This window comes from Salmo trutta, chromosome 28 (assembly GCF_901001165.1).
Source record: "Salmo trutta chromosome 28, fSalTru1.1, whole genome shotgun sequence".
Taxonomy (NCBI): Eukaryota; Metazoa; Chordata; class Actinopteri; order Salmoniformes; family Salmonidae; genus Salmo; species Salmo trutta.
The window spans coordinates 21,442,563-21,455,725 of NC_042984.1; the positions used below are offsets into that span (position 1 = coordinate 21,442,563).

The 13,163-nt window shown below is 43.2% G+C and overlaps 1 pseudogene; it reads right to left on the reverse strand.

Moving 5' to 3' along the window:
• Positions 1-12,159: 12,159 nt before the first annotated feature.
• On the reverse strand, positions 12,160-13,163 carry LOC115166488 (2-epi-5-epi-valiolone synthase-like; annotated as a pseudogene).

A 13,163-nucleotide genomic window follows, 5' to 3' on the forward strand; every position in this document is an offset into this window, starting at 1 on the left:
CAATGTAACTCCAAGTCAATCACACTTCTGTGAAATCAAACTGTCCACTTAGGAAGCAACACTGATTGACAATAAATTTCATATGCTGTTGTGCAAATGGAATAGACAACAGGTGGAAATTATAGGCAATTAGCAAGACACCCCCCAATAAAGGAGTGGTTCTGCAGGTGGGGACCACAGACCACTTCTCAGTTCCTATGCTTCCTGGCTGATGTTTTGGTCACTTTTGAATGCTGGCGGTGCTTTCACTCTAGTGGTAGCATGAGACGGAGTCTACAACCCACACAAGTGGCTCAGGTAGTGCAGCTCATCCAGGATGGCACATCAATGCGAGCTGTGGCAAGAAGGTTTGCTGTGTCTGTCAGCGTAGTGTCCAGAGCATGGAGGCGCTACCAGGAGACAGGCCAGTACATCAGGAGACGTGGAGGAGGCCGTAGGAGGGCAACAACCCAGCAGCAGGACCGCTACCTCCGCCTTTGTGCAAGGAGGAGCAGGAGGAGCACTGCCAGAGCCCTGCAAAATGACCTCCAGCAGGCCCCAAATGTGCATGTGTCTGTTCAAAAGGTCAGAAACAGACTCCATGAGGGTGGTATGAGGGCCCGACATCCACAGGTGGGGGTTGTGCTTACAGCCCAACACCGTGCAGGACGTTTGGCATTTGCCAGAGAACACCAAGATTGGCAAATTCGCCACTGGCGCCCTGTGCTCTTCACAGATGAAAGCAGGTTCACACTGAGCACGTGACAGACATGACAGAGTCCGGAGACGCCGTGGAGAACGTTCTGCTGCCTGCAACATCCTCCAGCATGACCGGTTTGGCGGTGGGTCAGTCATGGTGTGCGGTGGCATTTCTTTGGGGGGCCGCCCAGCCCTCCATGTGCTCGCCAGAGGTAGCCTGACTGCCATTAGGTACCGAGATGAGATCCTCAGACCCCTTGTGAGACCATATGCTGGTGCGGTTGGCCCTGGGTTCATCCTAATGCAAGACATTGCTAGACCTCATGTGGCTGGAGTGTGTCAGCAGTTCCTGCAAGAGGAAGGCATTGATGCTATGGACTGGCCCGCCCATTCCCCAGACCTGAATCCAATTGAGCACATCTGGGACATCATGTCTCGCTCCATCCACCAACGCCACGTTGCACCACAGACTGTCCAGGAGTTGGCGGATGCTTTAGTCCAGGTCTGGGAGGAGATCCCTCAGGAGACCATTCGCCACCTCATCAGGAGCATGCCCAGGCGTTGTAGGGAGGTCATACAGGCACGTGGAGGCCACACACACACTACTGATCCTCATTTTGACTTGTTTTAAGGACATTACATCAAAGTTGGATCAGCCTGTAGTGTGGTTTTCCACTTTAATTTTGAGTGTGACTCCAAATCCAGACCTCCATGGGTTGATAAATTGGATTTCCATTGATTATTTTTGTGTGATTTTGTTGTCAGCACATTCAACTCTGTAAAGAAAAAAGTATTTAATAAGATTATTTCATTCATTCAGATCTAGGATGTGTTGTTTAAGTGTTCCCTTTATTTTTTTGAGCAGTATAGTTATAAAACCCTGGTTATAGTGTTACACAGTCACACTACTTGCTTTATAGCATGTCTATTCAGCGCAATATGACAGAAGCGATAATACATTATTTTGATTACTTTTGTTTGTGCTTTACTTTTGAACTTGAATGAGATAACGTCTTAGTCAGGAGATTTGTAAACATTTCACATATAGCACAGAACATAATGTCAGTCTACCAATATTGGTAGAAATGCAACATTGATTTCCATACAGGCACATTTGGTTTATGAAAATAAGATTGACTTGTCCATTTTCTAAATTATTATTGTTTTGTTGTACACTTATTAGGATTTGCCTGTCCATCCATTTCGTGTTTAAGAGATATTCAGGATATTTTTTTCAATTATGTGAATGTTTATATTGCTAGGAATATAAGGAGATGTACATGTATAAAGTTGTTTAAACACTGGAATGACTTCCATAAATATTTTTTTTTTTAATATATATTTACTAACGATTATATTTAGGTTTTTCAAACTATTGATTGTAGTTAAAACTATAAGCTGTACTGTTAATGTATATTTCTACTGTTTAACAACTGTAGCAAAGTACTCAAATATGCCTTTGATAATAACTATCTACTGTACATTACACCACTGTATTGAGAACATGGTTATAGTGCACCCTCAAGTCTGTGGAACTATGCAATGATTACAGTCGTGCCTGTTTTACACAGAAGACAGACACATTAGGCTGGTCATATAATATGTTGTAATGATTAGTAAGAAGCACCTAGCAGAATGATTTACATTGAAGTGAAGTGCCTTACTGTTAGTTTTTTGTTTTCCACAGATCTAGGAAGACTACTAGACACTGGTTTGTTGTTCTTGTTTCTGGTGTTTGGTTCTTCATGTATGAAGTGTTGAGCTGCAAGGTCCCTACAGGAAGCAGTAGGGAAGGGCCTATTGTCAGACAGAGTAGAAAACCATGTTACGGGCCTCCAAAGTCTCTCTAGGCCATCCATTTTGTTTGGGATGTTTTTGATGCTAGAGTTCTGTTTTGAGGTCAGAATTCCACTCGGAGGGCAATAATCAAAACATTGCTTTACTGAATTCTCAGCTTCTTTTTTGAGACCAATTATTTTTCTGAATGTAACGTAACTCAGTGTTGACTGCCAAAATATGTTGCCAAAATCAAAGTGAAGTCTAAAATATGCAAAGAAGGAATTAATGTTGTTATTTTCTGATGTTGTACTTTTGTGTACGGATGTTTCTTCTTTATTTATAGAGCAATAATTTAAGAATAATGGCTATCAGGCTGCACGTAAAGCTAAGCACAAAGTAGTCCATGCACTTATAGGCGCATTCTCTGCAGTACAAATCCACTGCAGAATGGCCCTCATGGTCAAACTGCACCCAGGTCTGTCTGGTAATATCTAGACACAGGCCTGTCATTCACTCACTGTCCTTTGACTGAACCCAGATCAGCATTTAATTTCCCTAGACAATGTCACCCTCTTGTGTTGATGACACCACTATGCACCAAGATTGGTTTTCAACCACAGAACTTAAATGCATAGAACTAACATTTCAATTTAAAGCAATGGTGACAGTTGATTGATGCCCATTATTTGTAAATAAACATATTGATCGGTCCGCTTGTTACCATGGCACAGTTTGGGTATACCACTAACATTTCAAAGAGTCATGTTTGTTCACACATTGAACACCCCAGGCTGACAGGTCTATTAATTGTATTTACATGGTTCAGATAGACGCCTCTGCCTCTGCCGAGATTGCCACTGTAATATGATAATGACTCTGTTGCCAGGGGAGATGGAGGTAGTGATGGTCATACACTGGTTAGGGATGGATCGGTGATGTCAAGGCCATTCATTGGAGCAGTGTGGAAAATAGCTTTTGACAAACAAAGTCAATTAAATATTTTTACTTGTGTTATTGCAGGAGTATTTTTCGTTCTATGATTTATTTTTATCGAAGTATTTCACTAATTGTCTCTGAACACTAATGATGGGTAAATAATATGAAAATAGATAATGTTCAAAGACACTCCAATATAATTAATGATAATATTTTATTGGTAGACTTCCAGGGCTCTATTCAATCCGCATTGCGGAAGTTCAGCTTTACAGCATGATTGAAATTTAAAGGCTATGTTCCCGCATTAGCAGAGACTGCATTCACGGTAAACGCTGCATATGTCGGCTCAATCAAAATGACCTTTACATTTCTGTCACGGAGTCTGTAACACTTCAGTTTAACAGATTAAAGCCCCAAGTAAGTGTGTGTTGACTGAAACATATTGAATATGAAACACAGTATTTCATCTTCACCCGCTCATCATGGCATGGATATTATCACCAGCCTTCGAGAAGAACCGAGGTCATCACACAGAGACCTACTAAAGCAGCACCGGCCCCTCAAGATTCTGAGCCTGCCTGGCAGGGTTGGTCCTGCAAAGCCAAAGCCCCCTGATGGGAGAGCATAATATGCAAGGAAATTCTCAAAGCTACTAATTAGAACCTCGACGACCTTTTACCTAGCCGATGGGGATTCCGGTGGGGTGCCCCCACCCAGGTAGTGGCAGCGCTGGCATGAAGAGCTGCAGTAACCCATGGGGAGGGGGTCATACTCGGACAATCAGAGAGGGGGCATATTATTGTGGCCCTGGTAGCCCAAAATAATCAAAGGTCTGACTGCACAGAGATGCTTGGAAAATGGTCACAACGGGGAACCAGCGTGTGTGTGTGTTTCAGAGAAAGGGGGCATATCTGATCTCCATGTGTATCTGATCTCCATCACCTAGGACTTAACAATGGTTAATGAAATCTCCAAATTTGTCCTATTTTTTTGCAAAATGTTGCATGCCTTCTCAAACAGCTGCAACTGTATATGCATTCGTAAAACAAGTCCTTTCTTGAGTTGGGCTCAGGGATGGAACAACTGTTGAGCGTCTGAGCTTATGGTAGTTTATGGGGAAAAGGGGTTGAGTGCGTGTGTATGAATGTGTGTGTGTGTGTGTGTGTGTGTGTGTGTGTGTATGTATGTATGTATGTATGTATGTGTGTGTGTGTGTGTGTGTGTGTGTGTATGTATGTATCCCACATCTGTAGCTAGGGGATAATGATGTTAGGGACAATATAGGATGAATCACAATAAATGTGTGCTAAAATAATAATTGCTTACCAAAAATATTATTTTGTAATGGAAATCCTGGTTATCGGTAATAATCCTTTGCATGAACAGCCTACATTATTATACATATTATTTGTTAATTATGGAAATTAAGATACGCAGGATTTTTAATATACAGTGCATTTCGGAAAGTATTCAGGCCCCTTGACTTTTTCCACATTTTGTTACGTTACAGCCTTATTCAGTTGTTTTGTTTTATCAATCTACACACAATACCCCATAATGACAAAGCAAAAACTGTATAGACATTTTTGCAAATTTATTTAAAAAAATCCAAAACTGAAATCTTACATTTACATAAGTATTCAAACCCTTTACTCAGTACTTTGTTAAAGCACCGTTGGCAGTGATTACAGCGTCGAGTCTTCTTGGGTATGACGCTACAAGCTTGGCACACTTGTATTTGGGGAGTTTCATCCATTCTTCTCTGCAGATCCTCTCAAGTTCTGTCAGGTTAGATGAGGAGTGTCGCTGCACCACTATTTTCAGGCCTCTACAGAGATGTTCGACCGTGTTCAAGTCCGGTCTCTGGCTGGGCCACTCAAGGACATTCAGAGACGTGCTCTGAAACCACTCTTGTGTTGTCCTATTGGAAGGTAAACCTTCGCCCCAATCAGGTCCTGAGCGCTCTGGAGCAGGTTTTCATCAAGGATCTCTGTACTTTGCTCCGTTCATCTTTCCCTCGATTCTGACTAGTCTCCCAGTCCCTGCCACTGAAAAACATCCCCACAGCATGATGTTGACACCACCATGCTTTACCGTAGGTCCTCCAGACGTGACGCTTGGCATTCAGGCCAAAGAGTTTAATCTTGGTTTCATCAGACCAGAAAATCTTGTTTCTCATGGTCTGAGAGTCCTTTAGATGCCTTTTGGCAAACTCTGAGTAGGCTGTCATGTGCCTTTTTCTGAGGAGTGGCTTCCGTCTGGCCACTCTAGCAAAAATACCTGATTGGTGGAGTGCTGCAGAGATGGTTGTCCTTCTGGAAGGTTCTCCCATCTCCACAGAGGAACTCCGCAGCTCTGTCAGAGTGACCATCAGGTTTTTGGTCAGCTCCCTGGGGTATCAGGGATTGCTCAGTTTGGCCAGGCGGCCAGCTCTAGGAAGAGTCTTGGTGGTTCCAAACTTCTTCCATTTAAGAATGATGGAGGCCACTTTGTTCTTGGGGACCTTGAATGCTGCAGACATTATTTGATACCCTTCCCCAAATCTGTGCCTCGACACAATCCTGTCTCGGAGCTCTACGGACAATTCCTTCCACCTCATGTCTTGGTTTTTGCTCTGACATGCACTGTCAACTGTGGGACCTTATATAGACAGGTGTGTGCCTTTCCAAATCATGTCCAATCAATTTAATTTACCACAGGTGGACTCCAATCAAGTTGGAGTCTCATAGAGAAGGGTCTGAAAGCTTATGTAAATAAGGTATTTCAGTTTTTTACTTCTAATACATTTGCAAACATTTCTACAAACTTGTTTTCGCTTTGTCATTATGGGGTATTGTGTGTAGATTGATGAGGATTATTTTTTTAAATCCATTTCAGAATAAGGCTGTAACGTAACAAATTGTGGAAAAAGTCAAGGGTTCTGAATACTTTTGAATGCACTGTATATACAGAGCCAGTCAAAAGTTTGGACACACCTACTCATTCAAGGGTTTTTCTTTATTTGTACTATTTTCTACATTGTAGAATAATAGTGAAGACCTCAAAACTATGAAATAACACATATGGAATCATGTAGTAACCAAAAAACGTGTTAAACAAATCCAATTATATTTGAGATACTTCAAAGTAGCCACCCTTTGCCTTGAAGACAACTTTGCACACGCTTGGCATTCTCTCAACCAGCTTCATGAGGTATTCACCTGGAATGCATTTCAATTAAGAGGCGTTCTTTGTTAAAAGTTAATTTGTGTTATTTCTTTCCATCTTAATGTGTTTGAGCCAATCAGTTGTGTTGTGACAAGGTAGTGATGGTATACAGAAGATGGCCCTATTTGGTAAAAGACCAAGTCCATCTTATGGCAAGAACAGTTTAAATAAGCAAAGAGAAACAACAGTCCATCATTACTTTAAGACATCAAGGTCAGACATTTCAAGAATTTCTTCAAGTGCATTCACAAAAACCATCAAGCACTGAAACTGGCTGTCATGAGGACCGCCACAGGAAAGGAAGACCCAGAGTTACCTCTGCTGCAGAGAATAAGTTAATTAGAGTTACCAGCCTCAGAAATTGCAGCCCAAATAAATGCTTCACAGAGACACATCTCAAAATCAAATGTTCAGAGGAGAATGCGTGAATCAGGTCTTCATGGTCGAATTGCTGCAAAGAAACCACTACTAAAAGACACCAATAAGAAGAAGAGACTTGCTCGGGCCAAGAAACACGAGCAATGGACATTAGACCGGTGGAGATCTGTCCTTTGGTCTGATGAGTCCAGATTTTAGATTTTTGGTTCCACCCGCCGTGTCTTTGTGAGATGCAGAGCAGGTGAACGGATGATCTCCGCATGTGTGGTTCCCACTGTGAAGCATGGAGGAGGAGGTGTGATGGTCTGGGGGTGCTTTGCTAGCGACTCTGTCTGTGATTTATTTAGAATTCAAGGCACACTTGGCTACCACCAGTATGACTACCACAGCATTCTGCAGCGATACGCCATCCCGTCTGGTTTGCGCTTAGAGGGACTATCATTTGTTTTTCAACAGGACAGTGACCCAACACACCTCCAGGCTGTGTAAGGGCTATTTGACCAAGAAGGAGATTGATGGAGTGATGCATCAGATGACCTGGACTCCACAAGAATCTAAAATATATTTTGATTTGTACAATGTAGAAAATAGATAATAAATAAAGAAAAACCCTTGAATGAGTAGGTGTCCAAACTTTTGATTGGTACTCATATATATATATATATATATATATATATATATATATATATACACATACATACATACATACATACATATACACACACACACATACATACTGCTCAAAAAAATAAAGGGAACACTTAAACTACACATCCTAGATCTGAATTAAAGAAATAATATTATTAAATACTTTTTTCTTTACATAGTTGAATGTGCTGACAAAAAATCACACAAAAATAATCAATGGAAATCCAATTTATCAACCCATGGGAGGTCTGGATTTGGAGTCACACTCAAAATTAAATTGGAAAACCACACGACAGGCTGATCCAACTTTGATGTAATGTCCTTAAAACAACTAAAATTGAGGCTCAGTAGTGTGTGTGGCCTCCACGTGCCTGTATGACCTCCCTACAATGCCTGGGCATGCTCCTGATGAGGTGGCAGATGGTCTCCTGAGGGATCTCCTCCCAGACCTGGACTAAAGCATCCGCCAACTCCTGGACAGTCTGTGGTGCAACGTGGCGTTGGTGGATGGAGCGAGACATGATGTCCCAGATGTGCTCAATTGGATTCAGGTCTGGGGAACGGGCGGGCCAGTCCATAGCATCAATGCCTTCCTCTTGCAGGAACTGCTGACACACTCCAGCCACATGAGGTCTAGCATTGTCTTGCATTAGGAGGAACCCAGGGCCAACCGCACCAGCATATGGTCTCACAAGGGGTCTGAGGATCTCATCTCGGTACCTAATGGCAGTCAGGCTACCTCTGGCGAGTACATGGAGGGATGGGCGGCCCCCCCAACAAACGCCACCCCACACCATGACTGACCCACCACCAAACCGGTCATGCTGGAGGATGTTGCAGGCAGCAGAACGTTCTCCACGGCGTCTCCAGACACGGTCACATCTGTCACGTGCTCAGTGTGAACCTGCTTTCATCTGTGAAGAGCACAGGGCACCAGTGGCGAATTTGCCAATCTTGGTGTTCTCTGGCAAATGCCAAACGTCCTGCACGGTATTGGGCTGTAAGCACAACCCCCACCTGTGGACGTCGGGCCCTCATACCACCCTCATGGAGTCTGTCTCTGACCGTTTGAGCAGACACATGCACATTTGTGGCCTGCTGGAGGTCATTTTGCAGGGCTCTGGCAGTGCTTCTCCTGCTCCTCCTTGCACAAAGGCGGAGGTAGCGGTCCTGCTGCTGGGTTTTTGCCCTCCTACGGCGTCCTGGCCTGTCTCCTGGTAGCACCTCCATGCTCTGGACACTACGCTGACAGACACAGCAAACCTTCTTGCCACAGATCGCATTGATGTGCCATCCTGGATGAGCTACACTACCTGAGCCACTTGTGTGGGTTGTAGACTCCGTCTCATGCTACCACTAGAGTGAAAGCACCGCCAGCATTCAAAGTGACCAAAACATCAGCCAGGAAGCATAGGAACTGAGAAGTGGTCTGTGGTCCCCACCTGCAGAACCACTCCTTTATTGGGGGTGTCTTGCTAATTGCCTATAATTTCCACCTGTTGTCTATTCCATTTGCACAACAGCATGTGACATTTATTGTCAATCAGTATTGCTTCCTAAGTGGACAGTTTAGATTTCACAGAAGTGTGATTGACTTGGAGTGACATTGTGTTGTTTAAGTGTTCCCTTTATTTTTTTGAGCAGTGTACACACACACACACACACACACACACACACACACACACACAGTTGAAGTCGGAAGTTTACCTTAGCCAAATACATTTAAACTCAGTTTTTCATAATTCCTGACATTTAATCATGGTAAAAATTCCCTGTCTTAGGTCAGTTAGGATCACCACTTTATTTTAAGAATGTTTAATGTCAGAATAATAGTCGAGAGAAGATTTATTTCAGCTTTTATTTTTCATCACATTCCCAGTGGGTCAGAAGTTTACATACACTCGATTAGTATTTGGTAGCATTGCCTTTAAATTGTTGAACTTGGGTCAAACGTTTCAGGTAGCCTTCCACAAGCTTCCCACAATAAGTTGGGTGAATTTTGGCCCATTCCTCCTGACAGAGCTGGTGTAACTGAGTCAGGTTTGTAGGCCTCCTTGCTCGCACACGCTTTTTCAGTTCTGTCCACAAATTTTCAATAGGATTGAGGTCAGGGCTTTGTGATGGCCACTCCAATACCTTGACTTTGTTGTCCTTAAGCCGTTTTGCCACAACTTTGGAAGTATGCTTGGGGTCATTGTCCATTTGGAAGACCCATTTGCGACCAAGCTTTAACTTCCTGACTGATGTCTTGAGATGTTGCTTCAATATATCCACGTACTTTTCCTTCCTCGTGATGTCATCTATTTTGTGAAGTGCACCAGTCCCTCCTGCAGCAAAGCACCCCCACAACATGATGCTGCCACCCCCGTGCTTTACGGTTGGGATGGTGTTCTTCGGCTTGCAAGCATCCCCCTTTTTCCTCCAAACATAACGATGGTCATTATGGCCAAACAGTTCTATTTTTGTTTCATCAGACCAGAGGTCATTTCTCCAAAAAGTATGATCTTTGTCCCCATGTGCAATTGCAAACCGTAGTCTGGCTTTTTTATGGCGGTTTTGGACCAGTGTCTTCTTCCGATATGGCGGTTTTGGACCAGTGTCTTCTTCCGATATGTCGATATAGGACTCGTTTTACTGTGGATATAGATACTTTTGTACCCGTTTCCTCCAGCATCTCACAAGGTCCTTTGCTGTTGTTCTGGGATTGATTTTCACATTTCGCACCAAAGTACGTTCTTCTCTAGGAGACAGAACGCGTCTCCTTCCTGAGCGGTATGACAGCTGCGTGGACCCATGATGTTTATTCTTGCGTACTATTGTTTGTACAGATGAACGTGGTACCTTCAGGCGTTTGGAAATTGCTCCCAAGGATGAACCAGACTTGTGGAGGTCTACAATTTTTTCTGAGGTCTTGGCAGATTTCTTTTGATTTTCCCATGGTGTCAAGCGAAGAGGCGCTGAGTTTGAAGGTAGGCCTTGAAATACATCCACAGGTACACCTCCAATTCACTCAAATGATGTCAATTAGCCTAACAGAAGCTTCTTAAGCCATGACATCCTTTTCCAAGATGTTTAAAGGCACAGTCAATTTAGTGTATGTAAACTTCTGACCCACTGCTACAGTGAATTATAAGTGAAATAATCTGTCTGTAAACAATTGTTGGAAAAATTACTTGTGTCATGCATAAAGGTCCCGTGTGGCTCAGTTGGTAGAGCATGGTGTTTGCAACGCCAGGGTTGTGGGTTCGATTCCCATGGGGGACCAGTATGGATTTTAAAAAAAATATGAAATGTATGCATTCACTACTGTAAGTCGCTCTGGATAAGAGCGTCTGCTAAATGACTAAAATGTAAAGTAGATGTCCTAACCAACTTGCCAAAACTATAGTTTGTTAACAAGAAATTTGTGGAGTGGTTGAAAAACTAGTTTTAATGACTCCAACCTAAGTGTATGTAAACTTCAACTGTATATATAGTTAGAAAAAAATATATGGGAGATTGGAAATGATGCAGACAATTACATTGATGGAAGCTACAATCTATCTGCAATATTAAAGCTGATCAATATTAAAGGTAATCACAGCTGCTCTTGAAAGTCTGTCAAGAGCAGAATATCATCACTGATGTCATGGAGAATTTCTGTAGAGATGAGACTATACAGTAAATGTGCTTGTGTAGCTGACGCACTGTAACATTGCTTGCTTAGCGAGAACCACTTCCTCCTAATTCACTCAAACACAGGACCTCTGCCTTGCTAGGACATGTAACTGCCCTCGTGAAGCGTATTACCAGTCGCGCCACAGGGAAAGCGAGCTATTCGGTGACACAAGTGGGGACACTTCAGACCGAAGAGTGAGTTTCACACATCCCCATGTGCTACATTCACCCCTCAAACTTACTCCACAGTGACCCCAGTGTTGAGCTGAGCACAACTGCAGATCCAGGTCACGGCACCATCTGTAACGGATGTCACATTGCTTGCTTAGTGAGTACCACTTCCTACTGATTCAGCTCACACAGAGGCTCGAACCCAGGACCTCTGTCTTGCTAGCACACTTGACTGTCCTCCCGAAGCGTCTTACCAGTCGGGCCACGTGAAAAGCTAGCTATTCTGTGACAAAAGTAGGAACACTTCAGAGGATTGAGTTTCACACATCCCCATCGGATACATTTACTTGTTTTGGAAATTCCAAATCTCATACTGTATGGAATGTCTAGAATGTCTGATTTAAAAAGGCAGTTCGATGGTGTTCTTAAAGCGTCAATCAGCAGTTGAGACAATAACAAAGTTGCCTCCCCACCCTTATTTTGGTAAAAAGTTGAGGGATGGGGTGGGAGAAATGTAACCACTCTCAAATTCATAGAGGGAGCTATTGTTGCAAGGACAGACCATCGATGACATTACAATTATTGATATAACCATGTTTTGAGCCTGTTTGTTTACATTTACTTTGTTTACAAAAATACGAGTAAAACAAGCTTATATTTTGGGTTCTGATGGGGTAAGACAGTTGAACTTAGCTCATGAGGCATTTATAACTTATATTCTTCAATTATCAATGGGTACGTATCTTTCCCCTTTAAAGGAAAGATGTCCAGACCTGCACAGCACAGTCCTGTGTGAAGAGGCATCCTCAGGGACCCTGCAGAGTGTTTCAGACGTTCACTCAGAGACTTCTGCACCAGAACCAGAGTGCAGTCCTGGTGCCGCACAGGCAGCTCCATCATGCAGTGGCTGATCCGGGCCTTCTCCTCTTCCGTCTGGAGCCCTTTCTGGTGGGCCACGTACACCATGAAGGACATGTCGATGTTCACACCTCTCCGTGGAGCAGCACAGTCAGCACTTTCTGCAAAGAAGGTCAAGTTATACTGCATGCATATTTGCCAAATTGTCTCTTCACTTGTCAAAAATATATCTGAGCATTCACACCTTCCCTGATGCCGTTTTCTCCATCATTTCATATCCCTTCCATATTAACTCAGTGATAAACGTTTTACCATTCGTAGCTCAGGGCTGACTATGTGGCCAAAGTCCACCAGTCTGTCCAGAGTCAACTCATCTAGCATGGTTTCTATGGCAATCCGTGGGGATGTAGTGGCAGCATCCTCCAGGTCACAGCAGCCACTGGTCTTCTGGTCACAGGACTGGAAGTCCAGCAGGTCCCCACCATCAGTCTCCAGAAGTTCGAACAGGCCCTTGTGTATCATCAGGGCCATCTAGAACACAAAGGATGATGGCCATAGCTGATTTATTAGCTCCATACAGAGTTTGGAAACACAATGTAAGTAAGACACTATCAATGGGGTGGTTTAGGCTTGTAAAAAGTGTTTGTTCATTAGTAATGGTGATTAGTAAAGAGTGTAATAGACATGTAATAGAGAGCAGACAAATACAACCACATCTTGCTGTTAAGGGATGCTTGTCCCGTTGTCCAGATAGGTCTCGAAATGCACAGAACAGTGTTCAGTCGTTTTAGAAAGATGATATGCTCAGTTTGTAATGCTGACACATATTCAACCCGCATACATATTGTGAT